Here is a 25,215-nt window from a genome sequence, read left to right on the forward strand (position 1 = left end):
TTACATTTAAGGTAGTTATCGATATGTGTGTTCCTATTATCATTTTCTTAATTGTTTCGGGTTTGTTATTTCAGGTGTTTTCCTTCTCTTGTGTTTCCTGCCTAGAGAAGTTCCTTTAGCATATGTTGTAAAGCTGGTTTGGTGATGCTGAATTCTGTTGTCTTTTGCTTGTCTGTAAAGGTTTTAATTTCTCCGTCGAAACTGAATGAGATCCTTGCTGAGTAGAGTAATCTTGGTTTTAGGTTTTTCTCTTTCATCACTTTAAATATGTCCTGCCACTCTCTTCTGGTTTGCAGAGTTTCTGCTGAAAGATCAGCTGTTAACCTTATGGGGATTCCCGTGTATGTTATTTGTTGCTTTTCCCTTGCTGCTTTTAATATTTTTTCTTTATATTTAATTTTTGATGGTTTGATTAATATGTGTCTTGACATGTTTCTCCTTTGATTTAACCTGTATGGGACTCTCTGTGCTTCCTGGACTTGACTGATTATTTCCTTTCCCATATTAGGGAAGTTTTCAACTATAATCTCTTCAAATATTTTCTCAGTCCCTTTCTTTTTCTCTTCTTCTTCTTCTATAATTCGAATGTTGGTGCTTTTAGTGTTGTCCCAGAGGTCTCTGAGACTGTCCTCAATTCTTTTCATTCTTTTTTCTTTATTCTGCTCTGCGGTAGTTATTTCCACTATTTTATCTTCCAGGTCACTTATCCGTACCTTCTGCCATTCTTCAATTATTCTGCTATTGATTCTTTCTAGAGAATTTTTAATTTCATTTATTGTGTTGTTCATCATTGTTTGTTTGCTCTTTAGTTCTTCTAGGTCCTTGTTAAATGTTTCTTGTATTTTCTCCATTCTATTTCCAAGATTTTGGATCATCCTTACTATCATTACTCTGAATTCTTTTTCAGGTAGACTGCCTATTTCCTCTTCTTTTGTTTCGTCTGGTGGGTTTTTACCTTGCTCCCTGCATCTGTGTATTTCTCTGTCTCTCATTTTGCTTAACTTACTGTGTTTGGGGTCTCCTTTTCTCAGGCTGCAGGTTCGTAGTTCCCTTTTTTTTTGGTGTCTGCCCCCAGTGGTTGGTTCAGTGGATTGTGTAGGCTTTTTGGTGGAGGGGACTGCTGACTGTGTTCTGGTGGATGAGGCTGGATGTTATCTTTCTGGTGGGCAGGACCACGTCCAGTAATGTGTTTTGGGGTGTCTGTAAACGTATTATGATTTTAGCCTCTCTGTTAATGGGTGGGGTTGTGTTCCTGTCTTGCTAGTTGTTTGGCATAGGGTGTCCAGCACTGTAGCTTGCTGCTCATTGAGTGGAGCTGGGTCTTTGCGTTGAGATGGAGATCTCTGAGAGAGCTTTCGCTGTTTGATATTACATGGGGCCGGGAGGTCTCTGGTGGACCAATGTCTTGAACTCAGGTATCCCACCTCAGAGGCTCAGGCCTGACACCCAGCCAGGGCACCAAGACCCTGTCAGCCACACGGCTCAGAAGAAAAGGGAGAAAAAGAAAGAAAGAAAGAAAAATAAAATAAAATAAAACAAAATAAAATAAGTTATTAAAATAAAAAACATTATTAAAAATAAAAAAATTAAAACGTAATAAAAAAACAAGAGAGAAAGAAAGAAGAGAGCAACCAAACCAAAAAAAATCCACCAATGATAACAAGTGCTAAAAACTATACTAAAAAAAACCAAACCGGACAGACAGAGCCCTAGGACAAATGGTAAAAGGAAAGCTGTACAGACAAAATTACACAAAGAAGCATACACATACACAGTCACAAAAAGAAAAAAGAAAAATATATATATATAAAAAAAAAAGGAAGAGAGCAACCAAATCAATAAACAAATCTACCAATGATAATAAACTCTAAATACTAAACTAAGATAAAGATAAAACCAGAAGCAAATAAGATGCAGAAAGCAAACCCCAAGTCTACAGTTGCTCCCAAAGTCCACTGCCTCAATTTTGGGATGATTCGTTGTCTATTCAGGTATGCCACAGCTGCAGGGTACATCAATTTGATTGTAGAGATTTAATCCACTGCTCCTGAGGCTGCTGGGAGAGATTTCCCTTTTTCTTCTTTGTTCGCACAGCTCCTGGGGTTCAGCTTTGGATTTGGACCCCCCTCTGCATGTAGGTCGCCTGAGGGCGTCTGTTCTTCGCTCAGACAGGACGGGGTAAAGGAGCAGCTGATTCGCGGGCTCTGACTCACTCAGGCCGGGGGGAGGGAGGGGTACGGAATGTGGGGCGAGCCTGCGGCAGCAGAGGCCAGCATGACATTGCAACAGCCTGAGGCGTGCCGTGTGTTCTCCCGGGGAAGTTGTCCCTGGATCACAGGACTCTGGCATTGGAGGGCTGCACAGGCTCCCAGGAGGGGAGGTGTGGACAGTGACCTGTGCTTGCACACAGGCTTCTTGGTGGCTGCAGTAGCAGCCTTAGTGTTTCATGTGGGTCTCTGGTGTTGGCGCCAATAGCTGCGGCTCATGCCTGTCTCTGGAGCTCGTTTAGGCAGTGCTCTGAATCCCCTCTCCTCATGCACCCTGAAACAATGGTCTCTTGCCTCTTAGGCAGGTCCAGACTTTCTCCTGGACTCCCTCCCGGCTAGGGGTGGCGCACTAGCCCCCTTCAGGCTGTGTTCACGCCGCCAACCCCAGTCTTCTCCCTGGGATCCAACCTCTGAAGTCCAAGCCTCAGCTCCCAGCCCCCGCCCGCCCCGGCGGGTGAGCAGACAAGCCTCTCGGGCTGGTGAGTGCTGGTCGACACCGATCCTCTGTGCGGGAATCTCTCCACTTTGCCCTCCGCACCCCTGTTGCTGCGCTCTCCTCTGTGGCTCCAAAGCTGCCCCCCTCTGCCACCGCAGTCTCCGCCCACGAAGGGGCTTCCTAGTGTGTGGAAACCTTTCCTCCTTCACAGCTCCCTCCCACTGGTGCAGGTCCCGTCCCTATTCTTTTGTCTGTGTTTTTTCTTTTTTCTTTTGCCCTAGCCAGGTACGTGGGGAGTTTCTTGCCTTTTGGGAAGTCTGAGGTCTTCTGCCAGCCTTCAGTAGGTGTTCTGTAGGAGTTGTTCCTCATGTAGATGTATTTTTGATGTATTTGTGGGGAGGAAGGTGATCTCCACATCTTACTCCTCTGCCATCTTGAAGCTCAAAGTCCCCTGGTCCTTTAATAAGAAAGTTTTGCTGACCTCTGATATAGATCTTATTGGTAGTTAGGTAGCCAGATGACTGGATAGGAGAATGCAAATCTTTTCTTTTAAAAAATGACTTGGGAATAAGAGAACTACTAAAATTTCAGTTTTGGAGCTATCACTGTTTCAGAGTGTTTGAGAGGTTAGTGCTCTCTTGGAGCATGTACACCCCATTGGGTAGTAGGAGCTACTCCACAGAAGTTTGTAAACAAAAAAACCCCAAAAGAACATGGAGAAAGACCAACACATTGTATTTCCACAGAGTAGGCCAATTAGCAATCACCAAATCAGTAACTTGTAAAGTCCTACAAGGCCTAGACAAATACAGTAACTGGCGGGGGAGGGGTGCATTTGGGGGAGACAAGAATCCAGGATCAGACACACAGCAGCCAGTGCTCTCCATTGCATTCGCTGATTTCAACACAGTGAGGTACGTCTGCAGTGATCTTACAGCATGTAAAGGAAATCCCCTTTTCTCCTCGAGCTTCCACAACACTATTAATCACTGCTGCGACACGGCAGGACACGGGCTCCTTGCACCACGAAGAAGTCATTGCTCTGGTCTGGAAGCCAAGGAGGAAAAGCCCAGAATTTTTAAAGGCTAAGGATTTTAGTCCTTGCTTCATATATCCATTCCTGGGCAGCACAGGATGTGTACAAAGGTATCGTCCTTAAAACCTGTCCTTCTCAGCTGACATTAAAACACACACACACACACACACACACACACACACACACACACGCTCTCTCACTCTGTCTCTCTCTGTCTCTCTCTCTCTCTCTCTCCCTGTTGTGCATAGTAGGCGTGGCCCAATCCAGTGAAGGATGGATCTGGTATGCAGAGTGAGTGCCATGTCCTGAGATTAGAGCTCTGGAACGGGAGACCTTTATCACATAGGTGACCCACATCCATTCTTGGCTTTTGCTCGGTGCCTTTCACCTGGCCCTTCTAACCTGGCTCAGCCTCTCCTAACCGCTCTGCCTCGCCTTTTCCTGTTCATACCAATTTCCAGTCTTCCAGGAGAAGGAGATCAAGTCATGGGGCAACCCAGTTAAAACCTAGTCTCCCGTGAAACATTGAAGGTAGAGAGGTTGCCAGAGGACACTGTAGCAGAAAAGCCAGCTCTAATTGGCAAAAGTGAGGTAGTTCAATAGGTTGTGCCCTCCGAATAGTCCTTCTCCATGGTGAGAGAACAAAAAGTGTCCCTGCTGTGCAGACCCTGAGACCACCGTGCAGGAATGAGGGCCTTAGATTAAAACATAAAACCAGAATATTTATATTAAGAAAAAAGTTAACTCAAGATATACCATTTGCACACAACTAGTTCAGTTGGCATCCTGAGACAGCGGGACCCAAGGTGCAGTTATTGAAGGGAGCAAATAAATATAAGCGTGTTGGCTTAGAATACCATGTGGGAGGGAGTGGGCAGCTGAGCAGCAAGTCTGCAGCTGTCCCCCCAAGCACCCCTTTTGCCTATCATCACAACCCATTTCTTGGGACAGTTCCTGGCACCCTATCTCAAGAGTGGGTTATGAGGAGACAAGATGTGGAAAAATCCAGCCTTACCCCTGAGAGATTCCCTCCTCTGGGATATAGTGGCTTGTGGGTTGAACCCATCAAGATTAGGCATGAGGTGGTCTCATGCCTAATCATTTCACTCTGGCATGGCAAATATTATTGTTACATACCCTTCTTTGAAAGGAAAACAACTTCTCTACTCAGGCCACTTTCAAAAGCTGGAGATTCTGGGGGTGGAGACTTGGATAAAGCATACAGGCTCTAGAGGGATTTCCTCCAAAGCCCTCCTGTGCATTTGAACAGAGTATGGTTGGAGTTCCTTTGTCTCACCACTACCCTGACCCAAGTGGGAAGAGGGGGCGATGATGTGGACCCAGTCAGAGATACATGGTAGTGCCAGCTGCCCCTACCCACCCTGCCCCCACTTTGTCACTCTGCAGATTGATGCCCGCTCCTAGAAACTTCCTGATGGCAAAAGGATGGCCCCAACACTGAGGCTCAGTTCTTAGCCTCTAAAGCAGGGCAGGGCCCTGGATCTCCTCTTCCTCCCCAAAGTATGCTGGCCTTCCTTGTGAGCTGGGGATTTTCAGTGTACAGGAGGCTGCCACATGGCAGATGCAGATGCGGCATGTCTGGGCCTGGGGTGGCTCCTTGCATTCCTTGGCCTGATGGTCTAGACCTCCACAGTTGTCTCATCTGTCTCTCTTTCATCTTCCTTCTGCATGTATTTCCCTTTTGGCCACCTCACACTCCCAATACCGAACACCCACCAGGGCTGGTGACACTGAGAGATTCCAGTCCCTAAGGGGACTTCTCAACGGTGAACTCCATTGCCTCACCCTCCTTCAGGCTCCGGAAGCCCTCCGTGTGCAGTTTACTCTGGGGCACAAAGTGCAGCACGACCTTGGTGCTAGCAGTCACAAACGGCAAGCACGACCTGTGCTCCCGCTGGGACCCACTTACAGGTGCTGGCATGGTGCTGCCGTCTGGGCCATGTCCTCTGACACCACCTCTGGTGCCTTGGTGCTGCCACCTGCGAACTGCTGGCCTGACGTGGAGACCATGGTAGTCGGTTGAGCTCCTGATCAAGAGCTTGCTGCCCCCTGAGAAGTCCAGAGGCAAAAGGTGGTGGGAGAAGAGGCTGCTGCAGCTTCTCTAGTACTCCAGGTGATGCTCATGACACCAGCATTTGAGAATCGCGATTTAGATAGAGCAAGAGAGTGAGTGAGGAGCAGGTTTAAGTAAGTGTATAAGTGTGTAGGAGGGCTTACTTACGGTAGACCTGCGGCTTCCAGAGCTCACGCGGGGGAGGTTTAGGAGAGTACGGGGGAATGGGATTTGCGATTGGGTAAATAAACATCAGATATTTAGCATCTGGACTCTGACTGGCTCTGGGAGAGTGGACTTGGGCCTGAGGTACTTAGGAGGAATCTCAGTAACTGTCAGAGGTGATGTGTCTGAGATAATTGAAATGAGAATAAAGTTGCACTTAACTGCGAAAAATGGGCTTTATTCAAGATCCAGTCATAATTGTAGATCCACTAGTTCTCACCCAGGTCTAATCACAGTAGCACCAAAATTGAAGTTACTGCTTTTATTACCTGAAGAAGAACACACAGTTTAGCTTCTCAGAGTCTCATCTTTCAAGTGTGTCTAACATGAAAATGAATGTATTTTTCCTAATACTTGAGATAGAGAACATTTCATTTTTACTTTTGAGCCCCCTTTGGTCTAAATCCTCTAGGACTAGTTAATACATGCTTGGGTCAAGCCCTCTGGCATGATCCAACTAGAACCAGGATAGGGGTTTCTGATTCTTCAACTATTTTGAAAAGTAAGACAATACCATACGAAAAGATAAAGTCATTTGCATAATTAGCTGCAAGTTATTTTGGTCTGTGCCTCCTTCCTTCCCCTTCCTCCCCCCCACCCCCCCATAGGCTTAGAGGAAAGATACAAGAGGGGATAGAAGAAAAAAATGAGAGCAAAATGAATTTTACATTTTCTGCATTTGACAGCTTTGTTCTTTCTACTGCTTAATGATACCAGATTATGAACAGTTTGTAAGTTTTTTCATAATATAAGTGCCTATCATCATCAGGGGTATTTTGTTTTCCCTCAGTAAGACCATTCACTCTTATTTGCACTGTGAAATCTCAGTAACATGTGAAAGACATAAAACACTGAAATTTAGACTATTTTTAGCCATAAATGGTTCTGATCAGCACGCATATCTGTAGCACTCGCTGCATATTTACCATGCATTATTAATTCTTTATGTTCACTAAGGCAGATATCTCAGTCTTAATATTCCTTTGTATCCCATTAGATTTATGGTACATAGTAAATCCTCAGTACATAGGAGTTGATTTATACAGCTGTGAAAGAGGATAGGTTCAAATTTGTTGATGACGCCAGTTGGAAAATTCGAGGTCTGTACAACTGCACATGGGTGAACGTTGATAAGTGAAATGTCTGGTGGATACTACGAGAATATTCTAGCAAAAATTATTTAGGAAAAGTGGGTAATTCTTTATGCAATGAGAAATTTACAAGAGAATGGTGATATATTTCAAAGCTTGTCTTTATAAGATTTGCACTCGAAAGCATTTTCCAAAGTTAGAGAAAAAGACACTCTAAATCCTTTCGGGAATCTTTATTGCCGTTTGCATACATAGATACTCTCCGGGGGCCCTTGGTTATAAATCCCTTCTTTGTGATGAAGGCAGGGCAGCTTTTGCCTCCCTTGCCGACCACACCTTATACATATGCCACGTCTGTCAGGAACAGTCTTCGTCTTCTGTGTGCCCCATCCTGGAAAGTACCCACATACGATTTTCTTTGCTTCATTTCTGGGTACAAATGTTTCTCTTTCTGGTTTGTTATATCAAAGATTGGGGCTGTTTTGAAATATTAAGAAGCAAATGAGAATCCATCTGGCCGAGATTTTTTAAAGACATTTATCACCATTTTGGGAGCAATAAGAAGCTATTCTGTCTTCATTAAGGACAAAGTAATTGTCAATATGCTTAAATTGCTGGAAAGTGCACTAAGAATAGACACAAGCAAGAGTTTCTCTGTAGGGAGTGTTGTTAGGCCCTTGAATGGGTGACATAGGAGGCAGGTCACTTCAGAATAGATTTTTATTAATAAATCTTGGGTGTCTTAATAAGATCTGAATTATAGACAAATGTACATTTCTCATATTTTGGAAATAAACAAAACCAAAACTTCCCACCAAAATGTCCTTCTTTAAGGCATCAGTTCTTCCCAGAGCTAATAATAATCGAAGGCATATGGAATAGATTTCACTGAAGACTATGAGTGCTGCTATGGAAAGATCTTCAAGGAATTTTGTTAAGTGTGAAAAAGCAAGGTGCCCACACAGCATGTATAACTATGGCTGCCTTCAAAACGGCAGTATGGCGTTAGAAATTGGGTGTGTGAGAGAGCTTTTTGATTTTGAATCTAGTGCATATATTCCCTATTCTGAAATAAATAAAAATAATAAAATTCTAAAAGCTCTTTGTTACTAAACAACAACAACGAAAAACACCCTGAATTCATCTAATGTTGACCAATAGGGAAGTGGTTAGATGGTACTCCATCTAATGGAATAAACTCTGCATCTATTAAAAAGAATGAGGTAGATAGACATAGAGAACGTAGTAAGTGAACAAAAGCAAAGTGCAGTATGTGCAAAGTTTCATTTCTGTACATTTTTAAAGGTCACTCAAAGAGCAGTATATACATACACTATTCTATGTGTGGGTGTTCTTTTCTGGAAGGACACACATGGAAGGATGAATAGAGATTAGCCATGGGGAGAGAATAGAGGGTGAATGTATGGAGAGGATGATTTTATTTGTCATAAATTTCTGAGTATTTTTAATATGTGTGTATGTTATTTTTATTTAATGAACACCTAATAGTTAATTTGTGTTATGTTATGCCTCTGTGAAAAATGTTTAGTGTCATATTCCATATTTTCCTAAACTGATGTGAATCCAAGTGGATGAATTATATAATATAGAAAACTCCTGTAAAAATTTCACAGGGAGATAGATAGCAGCCAATCCATTCTAGACACTTTCTTTTTCTTTTCTTTTTTTAGTCACAGTCTTTAGAAGTGATTTATTAAAAATGATTGGATTTTCCAAATTATTAGCAACAGTATGATGCAGTGGAAATAGTAGTAGCCTAAGAGTCTCACTGTGACTTCCACTTGGGCCCTTTCAGCCTAAGACACAGCAGTCTTCTGTGTTCAAAGAAAGAGATGACTAGTTTAAGATTCTGTCCCCCTTAGAATTCCAGGATTCTAATTCTTATTGCTAGAAAGCAGATGATTCAATGCTGATTTAAGTAGTTCTGTGATTTAAAGATTTTTAATATCCTATGTGATATTATATATCAGCAGTTAGGAATGCTGGCTCTTATACCAGTGTGTGTGGGGTAGTACCTAGGTAGAGACTTGGCGATTATGGTTGGTATAATAATGACCCTCCAAAGATGGCCATGCTTTAACCCCTGAAACCTATGTACGTGTTACCATACATAACAAAGGGATTTTTGTAGTCCCTTTTGCAGATATGATTAAGGATTTTGAGATGGGAAAATTATTCTGGAATATCATAATCACAGGGATCTTTGTAAGAGGGAGGCAGGAGGGTCAGTGTCAGAGGGGAAGAGGTGAAGATGACATCAGAGGTCACAGAGTCAGAGAGATTTGAGGATGCTATACTTCTGACTTTGAAGACAGAAGAAAGGACCTATAGCCAAGGAAAGCAGGAAGTCTCCAGAAGCTGGAAAAGGCAAAGAAACAGATTCTTCTCTTGAACCTCCAGAAGGAACAAAATCCTGCTGACACCTTGATTTGAGCCTAGTGAAACCCATTTTGGACTTCTGATCTCCAGAATCATATCTTAATAACTTAATAAGTTTATGTTGTTTTAAATCACTAAGTTGTGGTAATTTGTTATAGCAGCAATAGGAAACTAATACAGTGATTTATATCTAGAATTAAAATTTGAGGGTCATATCAGTTGTTGTATGTGTTTCCATCTCCTTTAATACAAACAGAAATTGTCAACCAAAGCAAGACTGAAGAAAATTTGTGATCATTCACTAACAATCGATAATACAGATAAAATGCTGTTGACTTTTATAAACAAAATATAAGAAAAGATAAATCAGTAGGTAAGTTTTTTAAGGAACTTGCTTGGCTTTTAATTGTAAATATACACTGTTTCAGAAGGATAAATTGCCAATAGCTATTTGATGAGAATAAGAATGAAGGAATACTGTTATGCTTGGCATGGATGGTGGAAAACTGTAGGGAACTGTTTCAGTTTTTTCCTAGCCTTCCAATGTAAATAATCCTTTAGGAAGATGTGACTTTTTGTAGTCATAGTAAATCCTGCCTGTAAGAATGATTAACACTGGCAACAGGTACTTAACAAGTCCTGGTTCACTGTCCATCTACATCCCATTTTCTCTAGCTCAGCACTTCTGTTAGTTTCAATTTTAAATGTCAAGCACAACCCAAGTGGGACTTATGAAGAAGGGAATTTATAAACATAATATATTACAAATGTCTTGTTTTCCTTCAGAATTGACCATATTTACCAAGATTCACTGTGCTTTTTTTTCCCTCACTGTGCTTTTTTTTGCCTCCCTATACAGACAGTGAAAGAATGTTGATGAGAGAGGTCCTGTGGTCATGATAGGTCCACTTTTAAGCCATGGAGACCCTTAGGGAAGGCTAATTCCAGAGTTTTCTGCTGAAGTCCACCCTCTGCCTGATGACCTTCATTATTAAGAAATCCCATTTTTTTTTCTTGTCTCAGTGAAATGTGTTTGGGGAGGAGGGGTGGGTGGAAAGAAGTGAATTCCCTGAATAGGGTCAGAACTACAAATTCTGTGAGTGAATGAGTAAGAATCAACTATAATCAGAGAGACAGATCTTCTTTGATGTTACAGAAAAACATAGCAAGCTACTTACATCTGCTCTCTGGAGACTTTATTAGAAGTTAGAACTGTGGGCTCTGTGGACAGAATCTGTGTTTGAAATTTGGATTTGTCACTTAGATGCTGTGGCAATACAGAATATTGTGTGGAACTTATCATATCCTTAATATTATCTTACATTGCAGACTGTTTATAATAGAAAAAAGAGTAAGAGAGGTAACTTTGCTATTCTAATGCTTTGGATATATGCCCACATAGAGACCTATGAAGGAAGAAAATATAATATCTCTCAGTCAATTACATAAAATATATTATTTCAATTTACTCGTTTGACACTGTGTCTTGATTCATGATGCATTATAATTAGGAATATTTTCCATTTCTAAAATCATTTTAGCAAGAAATCCATCTTATTTTAAATTTATTGGATATTTGAAGAAAATATTTGAAGAGATAATATCTGAAGTCTTCCCTAACATGGGAAAGGAAACAGTCACCCAAGTCCAGGAAGTGCAGAGTCCCATACAGGATAAACCCAAGGAGGAACATGCTGACTCTCATATTAATCAAATTGACAAAAATTAAACACAAAGAGAAAATATTAAAAGCGGTAACGGAAAAGCGACAAATAACGTAGAAGGGAATCCCCCTAAGCTTATCAGCTGATTTTTCAGCAGAGATTCTGCAGGCCAGAAGGGAGTGGCATGATATATTTAAAGTGATGAAAGGGAAAACCTACAACCAAGAATACTCTACCCAGCAAGACTCTCATTCAGATATGATGGAAAAATCAGAAGCTTTACAGACAGGCAAAAGCTAAGAGAATTCAGCACACCAAATTCAGCATTCACAACAAATGCTAAAGGAACTCCTCTAGGTGAAAAGGAAAGGCCACAACTAGAAACAAGAAAATTATGAATGGGAAAGCTACATACAGTAAAGGCAGGAAATCATCCATAAACAAATATGATATCAAAATCAGCAATTAGAATAAGAGAGTACAAGTGCAGGAAATTGGAAATGCATTTGAAATTAAGAGACCAGAAACTTAAAACAATCTTGTATATATGTATGTAGATTGTTATATAAAAACCTCATGGTAACTGCAAACTAAAAATCTACAGTAGATACACAACCAAAAAAGAAAAAGGAGTACAAACACAACACTAAAGATAGTCCTCAAATCACAAGAGAAGAGAGCAAAAGAAGAAGGGAAGGAAAAAGCCCTACAAAAACAAATCCAAAACAGTTCACAAAATGGCAATAAGAACATACATATCTATAATTACCTTAAATGTAAACGGATTAAACTCTCCAACCAAAAGACACATATTGGCTGAATGGATACAAAAACAAGACCCATATATATGCTGTCTACAACAGACCCAGTTCGGATCTAAGGAAACATACAGACTGAAAGTGAAAAAAGGTATTCCATGCAAATGGAAATCAAAAGAAAGCTGGAGTAGCAATACTCATATCAGACAAAATGTACTTTAAAATAAAGACTATTACAAGACAAAGACGGACACTACATAATGATCAAGGGATCAGTCCAAGAAGAAGATATAACAATTGTAAATACGTATGCACCCAACATAGGAGCACCTCAATATATAAGGCAAATGCTAACAGCCATAAAAAGAGAAATCGACAGTAACACAGTAATTGTGGGGAACTTTAACACCCCACTTACATCAATGGACAGATCATCCAGAAAGAAAATCAATAAGGAAACACAGGCCTTAAATGACACATTAGATCAGATGAACTTAATTGGTATTTATAGAGTATTCCATCCAAAAGCAGCAGAATATACATTCTTTTCAAGTGCATGCGGAACATTCTCCAGGATCACATGCTGGGCCACAAAGCAAGCCTTGGTAAATTTAAGAAAATTGAAATCATATCAAGCATCTTTTCCAATAATAACATTATGAGATTAGAAATTAACTACAAGAAAAAAATTGTAAAAAACATACGCATGTGGAGGCTAAACAATATGCTACTAAACAACCAATGGATCACTGAAGAAATCAAAGAGGAAATCAGAAAATACCTAGAGACAACTGAAAACGAAAACACTATGATCCAAAACCTATGGGATGCAGCAAAGCAGTTCTAAGAGGGAAGTTTATAGCAATACAATCTTACCTTAGGAAACATGAAAAATCTCAAATAAACAACTTAACCTTACACCTAAAGCAACTAGAGAAAGAAGAACAAACAAAACCCAAAGTTAGTAGAAGGAAAGAAATCATAAAGATCAGAGCAGAAATAAATGAAATAGAGATGAAGAAAACAATGGCAAAGATCAATAAAACTAAAAGCTGGTTCTTTGAAAAGATAAACAAAATTGATAAACCTGTAGCCAGACTCATCAAAGAAAAAAAAGGGAGAGGGCTCAAATCAATAAAATTAGAAATGAAAAGGAGAAGTTACAACAGTCATCACAGAAATACAAATGATCGTAAGAGACTACTACAAGCAACTGTGTGCCAATAAAATGGACAACCTGGAAGAAATGGACAAATTCTTAGAAAGGTACAATCTCCCAAGACTGAACCAGGAAGAAACAGAAAATATGAATAGACCAGTCACAAGTACTGAAATTGAAACTGTAATTAAAAAAAACCCCAACAAACAAAAGTCCAGGACCAGATGACTTCACAGGCGAATTCTATCAAACATTTAGAGAACTAACACCTATCCTTGTCAAACTCTTCCAAAATATAGTAGAGGGAGGAACACTCCCAAACTCATTCTGTGAGGCCACCAACACCCTGATACCAAAACCAGACAAAGATATCACAATAAAAGAAAATTACAGGACATAGACACAAAAATCTTCAACAAAATAATAGCAAACCGAATCCAGAAATACATTAAAAGGATCATGTACCATGATCAAGTGGGATATTTACAAGGGATGCAAGTTTTTCAGTATCCACAAATCAAACAGTGTGATACATCACATTAACATATTGAAGAATAAAAACCATATGATCATGTCAATAGATACAGAAAGAACTTTTGACAAAATTCAACTCCCATTTATGATAAAAACTCTCCAGAAAGTGGGCGTAGAGGGAACATACTTCAACATAATAAAGGCCATATATGACAAACCCACAGCCAACATTGTTCTCAATGGTGAAAAGCTGAAAGCCTTTCTTTCCTCTAAGATCAGGAACAAGACAAGGATGTCCACTCTCACCACTTTTATTCAACATAGTTTTGGAAGTCCTAGCCACAGCAATCAGAAGAGAAGAAGAAAAGGAATCCAAATTGGAAAAGAAGTAAAACTGTTACTGTTTGCAGATGACATGATACGATACATAGAAAATTCTAAAGAAACTACCAGAAAACTACTAGAGTTCATCAATGAATTCGGTAAAGTTGTGGGATACACAGTTAATACACAGGAATCTGTTGCATTTCTCTACACTAACAACAAAAGGTCAGAAAGAGAAATTAAGGAAACAATCCCATTTACCATCGCATCAAAAAGAGTAAACCTACCTAAGGAGGTAAAAGACCTGTACTCTGAAAACTGTAAGACACTGATGAAAGAAATCAAAGGTGACACAAACAAATGGAAAGATACACCATGTTCTTAGATTGAAAGAATCAATAATGTCAAAGTGTCTGTACTACGCAAGGCATTCTTGGGATTCAATGCAATCCCTATTGAATTACCAATGGCAATTTTTGCAGATCTAGAACAAAAAATCTTAAGTATGGAAACACAAAAGACCTTGAATAGCCAAAGCAATCTTGAGAAAGAAAAACGGAGCTGCAGGAATCAGGTTTCCTGGCTTCAGACTATAATATAAAGCTACTGTAATCAAAACAGTATGATATTGGCACAAAAACAGAAATATAGATTAATGGAACAGGGTAGAAAGCCCAGAAATAAACCCATGCACCTATGGCCAATTAATCTACAACAAAGGAGGCAAGAATATACAATGGAGAAAAGACAGTCCCTTCAATAAGTGGTGCTGGGAAAACTGGACAGCTGTATATAAAAGGGTGAAATTAGAACATTCTCTAACACCATACACAAAAATAAACTCAAAATGGATTAAAGACCTAAGTGCAAGACCAGATAGTATAAAAAACTTTTAGAGGAAAACATAGGAAGAACACTCCTTGACATAAATAGAAGCAATATCTTTTGTGACTCGTCTCCTAGAGTAATGAAAATAAAAACAAAAAGAAACAAATGGGACCTAATTAAACTTAAAAGCTTTTGCATGGCAAAGGAAACCATAAACAAAACAAAAAGACAACCCACGGGATGGGAGAAAATATTTGCAAATGATGTGACCGACAAGGGATTAATTTCCAAAATATACCAGCAGCTCATGCAGCTCAATATTAAAAAACAACCCAATCAAAAAATGGTTGGAAGACCTAAGTAGACATTTCTGCAAAGAAGACATACAGATGGCCAAAAAGCATGTGAAAAGATGCTCAGCATCTCTACGTATTAGAGAAATGCAAATCAAAACTACAATGAGGTATCACCTCATACAGGTTAGAATGGCCATCACCAAAAAGTCTATTAACCATAGATGCTAGAGAGGGTGTGGAGAAAAGGGAACCCTCCTACACTGTCAGTGGGAATAAATTGGTACAGCCACTGTGGAAAACAGTACGGAGATTCCTTAAAAAACTAAAAATAGAGTTACCATATGATCCAGCATTTCCATTCCTAGGCATATATCCAGAGAAAACCATAGTTTGAAAAGATACATGCACCCCAAGGTTCATCGCAACACTATTTCCAATAGCCAAGACATGGAAGCAACCTAAATGTCCATCGACAGATGAGTGGATAAAGATGTGGTACATAAATACAATGGAATATTATTCAGCCATAAGAATGAATGAAATAATGTCATTTGCAGCAACATGGATGGACCTAGAGATTATCATACTAAGTGAAGTAAGTCAAAGACAGACAAATATCATATGATATCACTTACATGTGGAATCTAAAAAAATGATACAAATGAACTTATTTACAAAACAGAAACAGACTCAGAAAACAAACTCGTGTTTGCCGAAGGGGAAAGGTGAGGGGGACGGATGAATGAGAGTTTGGGATTAGCAATGCCCCCTACTATGTGTGGAGTGGATGGTTGGCAGGGACTTACTATATAGCACAGGGAACTCTACCCAGTGTTCTTTGGTGACCTGTATGGGAGAAGAATCTGGAAAAGAATATATATATATACATATATATATATATGTGTATATATATATATGTATATACATGTATATATAGCTGAATCACCTTGCTGTACACCTGTAACTGACACAACATTGTAAATCAACTATTTAAAGAAAAAGAAACAAAGGAAACACAGTTTGCTGCTCTTCCTGATTCGCTAGGTCTGGGGCGGGGCTGTGAATGTGCTCTCCTAATAAACTCCCAGCTTCAGCTGATTCTGCTGATCCAGGGTCTGCACATGTGTTGATAACCACTGTTACAGTATGTACATACTTTAAGAATATAAGTCAGTTTGTTCCTCCAAACCATGTAGGGCTTTTCCATACAGGAAAAGCCAAAGTCCTGACAAAGCTTTCAGGGGGCCAGGTGCCCTGGCAGTTACCTCCCTCGCCTCATTCCCGAATCCCTTCCGCATTGTTGAGAAACTCTGGCTGCAGGGTTGTTTCTGGAACAAACCAGGCACAGTCCAACCTGAGGGCCTTTGCACAAATAGATCCCGCAATTAAACGAGTCTCCCCTAAACAGGTACAGGACTCAGTCCTTTACCTCCTTCAGCCTTTGCTTAATTCTACCTTTTCACCTGATTTTAAATTGCACTCCCCCTCCCCCCTCCCACCAAGCTACTTGACATGCTGATTTCTGCAGCATTGTCTCCACCTGACCAGTAAGAACTACATCATTGCTTATTATCTACCTCCTCCCACTAAAACTCAAGTTCCACGAACACAGAGACCTGTGTTTATTGTATTTACTGGTGTTCACAGTAGTGATATTCTTTCCCAGGATATAAGAGGTGCTCAACACATGCGTGGAATATGTGTTTACAGAACGGAGATACCCTAATCTGACCCTGTTTGTTCATGCTGTGGACACAGGCATTAAGTCACCTCAAGAACAAGGCATAAAGAACCATTTGCAGAAAATGTCTCCTTTGCAAATGGGTAAAGCCAAGTCACCCAAGTGTGTGTGTACGGGGAGTGATGAGTGGGTAGGACTTTAAAAATGCTATTGCCAAATGACTTAGTGCAATTTGACAATTCCACAGCTGTCAGCTATTTGTTGTTTTTGTGGTTGATAATCAGTCTGTTGGGCAGTAGAGGCAGGTGGAAGGTATATCCCCTCTCCACAACCCTATAACCAGAGTGTATCACAACCAAGATGAGGCTTAGAGCCCATTCTGATAAACATATAAACGTTCATTAGCAATCAAGCACCAAGTAGTCACATACTCTAAGTTCAGAGAGTTCCCTACACTTTGTCCCCAAGCATTCCAAAAATAGGGTAAAAATTTCACTCTGGGGCAAATGCACTGATACCCACCAGGCAGAACTGGTCAAACCTTTCATCTCTTCAGGTATTTGAGACATCCATGGAGGCAGGGCGGCTGAGGAGGGAGAACCCAGCCCCACAAGTTGTTCACAGTACAGGGTACAGGGGAAGGTGCTGGGTTGATGGGCTGCTCGGTCCCTAGACCCTGTCCACCCAAGGGTGGTGGCATCTGTGCAGTTTTCAAGGCAGCCACGTGGCTTGGCCATTGCTCATTGTGCCAAAGAGAAATTATTTCTGATGTTCCTTAGAAGTAGAGGAAGGTATTTAAGGTGCTTGGTAGTCTTCTCTAGATATAGAATCTCATTTAAGTTACTTCAAAGTTAACTAAAGGCCCCTAGAATATAGACGAAAGGTATTCAAACACCTTACACTATACTGAAATATTTTTATTTAAACTACACATAGATAATATAATAAGCATCTTTATATATACACATATATAAAGTTTAAAATGTGTTTGCTAAAATCATCAACACATTAAACTATGCAAGTGAAATCGTTTCAAGGTGCTTTGCTTTAACATCAAAGCTGGCAATGAAACAAAAACCATTTAATTCATTGAACTCACTGGATTTCCCAGTCCCGAGGACAAATGAAATAAAGAAACCTACAACCATTGCATAGTTAAAATTCCAAATTCCTAACTCTAACCATTTACATTCTGTTTGTAGGATCTTCACCTTTGGAAACTCCTATCATCTTTCATGTAGACCAAACCCTAACACTAAACACCTGACACTTAACACCTCAAATAGGGGATAATCAAACTTCTTTAAAAAATCTCCTGGACACAATTGGTGAGTTTGTTCACAACTAATACACAGAAATACACATTCAGTAAATCTCACAAAACTACTAGCCTTTTCTACCAAACATTAAAACAGTTTGAATTGTAACAGGAAAGGCTTCCTGTCCTTAAACAGGCAGAGTTGAGAGATGTCTAAGGTAGTTTGTAAATCTAAGTGGTTTAGAACAACTCAAAAGCGTTTAATCGAAGCAGAATGTTTCCTTACAGCTCCTAGTCCAACCCCTGCTAGTTGTGCGAGGCCAGACTAGGCACCCCTGCATTGTGGAGTTTTGCTCTAAATCCTAGGCAGAGCAGCAGGGTGGGGTGGGGAGAAAGTGGCCACATCTTCCTCTGCTTGGGTGACCAGCCTCTGGTTTGCCCAGGACTGAGGGGTCTTCCCGGATGCAGAACTTTCAGTGCTAAAAGTGAGACAGTCCCAGGCAGCAGGGCCAAGTTACTCACCCAACTTGAACCCTTGGCTCCTCTCCTAGAAGGATCCCTCCCAGCTGTCCCCAAGGCTGGGAGGATCTCCCAAGAGTGGTTTTCTTGTTCACAGTAAGCTGCTGAGCTTTGGAGGACTGTGTCCAAGCTTCTTCCCTCCACTCTGCTTAGCCATGTTCATGGGCTCGGCCCCTGAAGGCCCCAGCTACCCCTCCTCAGCCCCAAAAACCTAACCAGGTAGGAGGCTGATGGTGGCGGGGCAGGTGCGGGGCTGCAGGCACAGGTGGCTGTTTGGTTTCTGCTGTATAGCAGGGTGATTTGGTTCTACGGATATATATTCTTCATATTCTCTTCCATTATGGTTTATCACAGGATACTGAGTGCGGTTCCCTGTGCTATACAGTGGGACCTTGTTGTTTATCTATTTTCTGCTTAATAGTTTGCACCTGATGGTCCCAAACTCCCAAACCATCCCTTCCCCACCTCCCTTGGCATCCACAAGTCTGTTCTTTATTAGATCCCTTTAATAATTAGATCAGACTGAATATTCGTGGAACGAGAGAGCCGAGAAGTAGCAAGAGGTTATTATTGGCATAGCTGACCACTAGAAGCCCCTTAGGACCATGTTTCCATAACTTACGAAGCACAGGGCATGCTGCCTCCTGTCATCGAAGTGCTATGTGGGTACCAGGCCGTCAGCAAGTTATGAGCTGCAGAACTTGGGTTTTCGTGCAAGTTTAAATGTCACTCTTCAAAGACTCAGCGTGTCGTGAAACAAACTTAATTGAACCCAATCACCTTTTTCCTTAACCTGGCAAGGATTCAACACCCCTTATCAGTCGCAACAGTTCTCTTGTCAGCATTCATGTCACCAAGAGGAAATGACCCTGATCCCAGTTCCAGTGTTTCATGGTGACATGCATCCATACTTGTCCTATTCTCTCCCACGGGACACATCATCCCCATCTTAGGAAATGTGTTGTCAGTTGGGTCTTTCTCACAGCAACATAACTAGTTACTGGTGGAGAAAAGATGTAGACCCAGGTCCACCCAGCCACCCAGCTGGCTTCTATTCCTTGATGCTGGGAACCATGTGAACTCAGTTGTAGCCTTGCTCCTTCCTATTCTTGTAAACCTAGGCTTTCTTGGCTGCTTTGATGCCAGGAAAAAAAAAAAAAAAAGGATTGGATATATACTATCACTAACCTCAATAATTCTTATTTTAGAATTTTAGTGGGCGGGATTGAGAAACAACCCTTGTTGTTATTCTTGAAATTTATTCTCGAAGTTGTTACTAGATTGAAGTACAGCCGTGAAATGTTAGCGCCCATGCACTGCAATGGATTTCAGTTATCCATACAAAATCTTTCTTTAATAAAAGTGTAATAAAAACCTGACTAATCATACATATAACCAGTATTTGATCCAATTCATTGGAAGTTCTGAAAATACTCACCAGCCTTGCTAGCCAACGTATCCAATCTATTTTTTAAATTCTTTTTTGAAACATAATTATTTTTTTACTCAAAATCCCTGGAATATTTTTAATAATAAATGAAATATATCCTAATTATGTCTATTCCATTAACAAAATGGGGATAACTTTGAAGTGTGGGTGGAGGCAGAGGAATTTTTACTCTTGGCTTATCTAGCAAGCAGGGCTAGCTTTTTGGGCATGCGGTGTGTATCACATATGATCCCCATGCTCAGAGGAGTCTGCTGCTTGGTTTAATGCTCTACTGTCCTCTTCAGGAAATTCTTAATATACTATTTTTGAGCATGTGGTGAGCAGAGGAGATACCCTGGGGGGACAGCCCTGCCAGTGTTTGTGATCTAACAGCAGTGCCTGATGGCTCTGACTCAGTCCCCTGGGCACAGCATGCAGAGCAATTGGTCTGGCCAGCCCCAGGGCAATCCAAGGAGCCACTGGGCTGAGTGGGTGACCGGGAAAGGACCTGGGACCGGATTGGCAGTGGTGACAGTGAAAGCAGCAGAGGAAGTGACTGCTGTACCCCTAGGGAAAGCAGAGGGCCCAGGCAGCCCTGGGAACTGTGGGAGGCCGGCTTGCCCGTTAATTCACCAAGAGAACCGGTCCCTGCAGCTCCTGCACAAATATTAACTATGGTTTAGTGCTGGGACAGGGACTGCTAGTGCTCAGGCAGTAAACTTTGTCAAATTATTACAAGATAAAAGCATACACATGGATATTGCAACAAAGCATATCAGAGTTGTTAGAATTATTCAAAGAGTTTAGAGTCTCTGGTTGTGAAAACTGCTGCAACATTGTAAACAAATATCCAGTTAACACATAGAAATTAGTCTGTAGCTAGCAGTAGACAGCTCTTTTCCTGTGAACTTCAAATGAACAAATTACTAACTAGGAAGACAATTTTAAAATTATTTTTCTTGTTATTGAAGATGACAGCAGCAGAACACATAAGTAGGTGTTTTCAATGATGTAGAAACCATGAAGCCATTTTCAGCTTCTTAAACAACTTCAAGTTATAGGAAATATCAGAGGAAATACTAAAGTGCCACTGTATAATTTTTAAAATTCAGATTACACGAAACTGATTTTTATGAAGAGTTAAATCTTTTTAGAAAAATTGTTCTGTGAACCATTAGTTCAAATGATGAAAATTTATATTTCAAAATAATTTATCAGAAATATACCCAATATTGTCACTTTTTATAAAATATTCTTCACAGCTCCAGTAATAGGTGTATCAGCAGAAAGATTCTTCTCAAAATTAAAAATTATAAAAAACCATTGATGCATTTGCCGAGATGATTGATGTCATATTTATACTGATTGCAAATGAATTGGCTAAAAGCATAGATTTTGATGACTTAATCGTAGAAAAGTGAGTCAAATCTTATGATCAATCAAAATATCCCACTTAATAGGCTATTGTATTTAAAATTAGAACACCAAAATATTATGTTTTATAATTTATATTTTATATGGTTATTTATGTTACTATTACCCTCATTATGTTTTGTAAGTAATAAAATATTTTAAGGGAAAATCTTTTTTAGCAGCACTTTCTTCTTACTCCTTGAAAAAGGGGCCCCGCAAACTGTGTAGTCCACCCTGATAGCAAGGTTTAGCACCGATGCTCCCCTCCAGACATCTTCTCCTTGAGTTCTTATTCTTTACAACTTGAACTGACAGATGCTTTTGCCCATTAGAAATAGAAATGTTTCATGTTTAAGAATATTTGCCTTTTAGCACTCAAAACAATACATTCACTGAATATGCTCTGTTTTTCCATGAATTATTAGCCTCGGCCTCAGCCTCTCAGCCCTTTGGCTTTTGCCTACCTACCTGCTTTTGGAGATGGGAAGGCTAGTTCCATGGTGCGTGGAGCACAAGGTTGTTATATCCTTACCATTGGAGGGTTTTTCATAGTTTTCACTCAATTTGATACTTCCCCACTGACCTACCAGTCGTAACTCAGTGTCCATTTGTTTGACTTCATCCTAAGAGTCTTGGTCAGCCTGACATAACAGTGACAAGAAGTTCAGGTGTTCTGGTGGCTTCCACTGTGAGGCTGGAAAGATTGATGTCTAGACAGCTGTGTGCAAAAACCTCTCTGCACGTGGAGATCAACATATCCCCAAAGGATATAATGAGTAAAACTAGAAGAATAATGAAGAAAAATGACAGGCGCGCGGAAGGGGAACAAACAGGGTATGCCTCTGGTAAATAACTCCCTGAAGGACTCTTAGAAAAGACTTACTGATTAATTGAATCAATCCATCATCCTTGGGGTGACAGCATCAATTTGCAATCTTTTCTGGGAGTTGTTTTATTCCATTGCTGTTACCACTTAAATTCATATGAGGGTACAATGAGAGGTTAAAAAGTATACCTGTTTTATTATTAGGGTACCACAGTTCTGTGCTCTCATTATAGAAACAGCTTACATTGATTTTAATAATGGTTTAAAATGTTGGAACATCAACATGTGGCTTATACAAGGATTTGTCCTCTTTGAATTTATCTTACAGAAATCAGCTTTTAATACCCATCAAAATTTTAAGCTCATTTGCTTCTAAACTCTATAATGTTTAAGAATTTTTGAAAAATGATCTTCTTTATAATTCTGGGGAATATAAAAATATCTATCTTTACCCCTTTTAGGAGGAACTCACCTTCATTTTCTTTGTGGTCACTGGCAGCCATAGCTTGTGATACTTCTGCAGATTTCAGTGGTTAATGAGACCCTTGAGTGTATTCTCTAGTTCGAGCTTTTGTTGAATTAAAAGGACTAGAGTATATACATGTCGTGGAGATTTTGCTCTCATACCTATTAAAAATGATTGTTTTAAGACACTAGCATGTTTTAAATTGGACATAATATATCAATCACAGATTTCGTTCTTTCCTTTCTTGGGAGTGGGTGGAAGGTAGATGTAATACAGTGAAAAGAGGATTGAACATGGATCCTAAGCAAAGATTCACATGTGAGGAGAATAATTTGGGCTTCATTTTTTATAATGTAAGGATTTTGATATCAAAGCTTCCTGAGTATAAGCGTTGATTGCCATAATTTTACCCAAGACTGATAAAATGTCTGAAGGAAGATTTTTCTTGAAAATCATAGGAAGTATTCAAGATGGAACAGCTTGAGTAATCTTAATCTCTCTAATATTAGCTATTCATAAATGTATTATGAAAGAAGTAGAAGGACTTCTAACCCTGAAACTGAACATACTTGGTTGACTAATATATAAGAACATATCATATATACATGTTAACATATGGGTACATGTTATTGATATTTAAGAGAACTCTAACATGTGGGTGAAAAGTGTTGCCTGCCACTTCAGTAAACAAAGGATGTTGCAGCCATCAAGCCAGCAGGCACTGCAGCCGCCCCTGACTGTGCACACTGAGGGGATTCAGGATGGAGAGAAGCAGGACACTGGCCCTAGAGACCTGAGGTGCATATCAAAGGAAGGATTTCAGTGAGCCGAGACTCTTGCATCTTCCCATACACAGAAAAGTGCTAAATTCATTAACTTGAGATGTCTGGTTTTCTTTAATTAATAGTAATCTTTTGATGTTCTGACTACTTGGTTTTTGTTGCAAAAAACTCCTGTATGTCCCGGCTCCTCCATTCCCTCTTCGGAGCAGTCCCTCAGGGGAGTGACCGAGAGGCTGTCTTCCGGGCTCAAGTCCTCAGTTTTGTCTGCCAGATAAAACATAATTCTCAACTTTTAGGTTGTGCATTTTCCCCAGTAGACAAACATAAAAATGCATATTTAACATCGAAACTATACGGAACTTAATACACAATAATTCAGAAGCATTTTCTGGTCTTACACTGTCTTAGAGTCTTCCTTATCAGCGTTCATTGTGATTTACACAGTCCAGAGCCACTTGACAAATCCCAGTTGTCTGGGGTGTAGTTTATTCTATTCTAACCAGAGTACACATAGTAGAATTTGTTGTAGAATGGTGAGGTATTTGCATTTTCAGGATAAATGGCAATCTTGTATAATCTCTTAAGCTCTGTTGGCCTTAGTTTACTGTTTCTATAATGAATGAGTTTATATCTCAAGTTTGTTCTACAATGTGATCTATTTAAAATGTTTATTTCTGAGTTCAAATTGTCCACTTGTTATAGTACAGTGGAATGTTGGATATTTGCTTCACTGTTTCAGAGATTATGTTTTTTAGTAGCTACCAGATGAAGATCTTGGTACCACCTGTTATTTACCAAATGCACATCTTATTTAGTGGAGAACTCCAGACTAAGGAATCTTTTCTTTAGATTGCGTGTAAATACATGATCTTTTCTTAGGTTTGACCTATTAACTTTTGTCTCTTTTTATGCAACTGAGGTCTTGTGTGCACTTGCCCTCACAGTGGGAAGCAGCATCCTGACAGACATTCCTCACTCCTTCAATGAACCTGCATCAGCATACTTTTCACACAGGGAACATAAGTGAAAACAAGCTTGATCATGTACAAGGCTCTCACCATGTGGCCTAGAAGTGAAATACTACAAGTTGATATTCAGCTTCTTGTAATGCTTCCTCAAAGCCTCCCTTATTTTCAGTCAGTTTTGGCATTTCGGCTTCTGGGGGCTGGTGTGCGTCTGTGTGCTGTGAGAGGAAGGACATAACCCCAGCAGCCTGGAGCAGACCAAGCCCTCTATCCCTTGAGTACATATGGTAAACCTCAGCTGACATTGTGGCTATACTATCACAAGTGCCGGGGGTTAGTCTTTTCAACTTGCCTATCCTATTTCAAAATGCTCACTATAATTGTCATCAAAGTCTATGTCATCAAAGGGGCAATAAGTGAGTATTTTAAATTATTTTATGTTAAATAATTTGACATACAAAAAAATGAAAAACCCTACCTATGTTAACCAAAGTTTTATTTAATATAGTGCCATATAATCCAGCTATTAGCCGGATGCTAACTCTAAATTCCAGATAGAGGAGGGAAAAAAGTTCTCCACATGACAGCAAGTCTATTCCAGGCAGTCTCGTAAAAGAACCCTTAGAGATAATGAAAGTATGTGTTACCTATGACTGAGCTAAAATGGTGCCAAGGCCTGGCATTCCTTTTTACTGCTGACACATCCCTGTATGGTATAGAACATCAGCATTGCCTCCATGTCAATGGAATAGGGTGTCCCTGTCAATGACATAATCGAATACACTTTGAGAAGGAACAAGGGCTTTTAGGGATGGCTCAGAAACTTGATTGTTTTTCCATTTAT

At 40.1% G+C, this 25,215-nt stretch overlaps 1 pseudogene; it reads right to left on the reverse strand.

The window, feature by feature from the left end:
• Window positions 1–5,218: 5,218 nt before the first annotated feature.
• On the reverse strand, window positions 5,219–5,770 carry LOC132376291 (protein lin-28 homolog A-like; annotated as a pseudogene).
• Between the last annotated feature and the right edge of the window lie 19,445 nt (window positions 5,771–25,215).

The sequence above is a fragment of the Balaenoptera ricei genome, chromosome 12, assembly GCF_028023285.1.
Source record: "Balaenoptera ricei isolate mBalRic1 chromosome 12, mBalRic1.hap2, whole genome shotgun sequence".
Taxonomy (NCBI): Eukaryota; Metazoa; Chordata; class Mammalia; order Artiodactyla; family Balaenopteridae; genus Balaenoptera; species Balaenoptera ricei.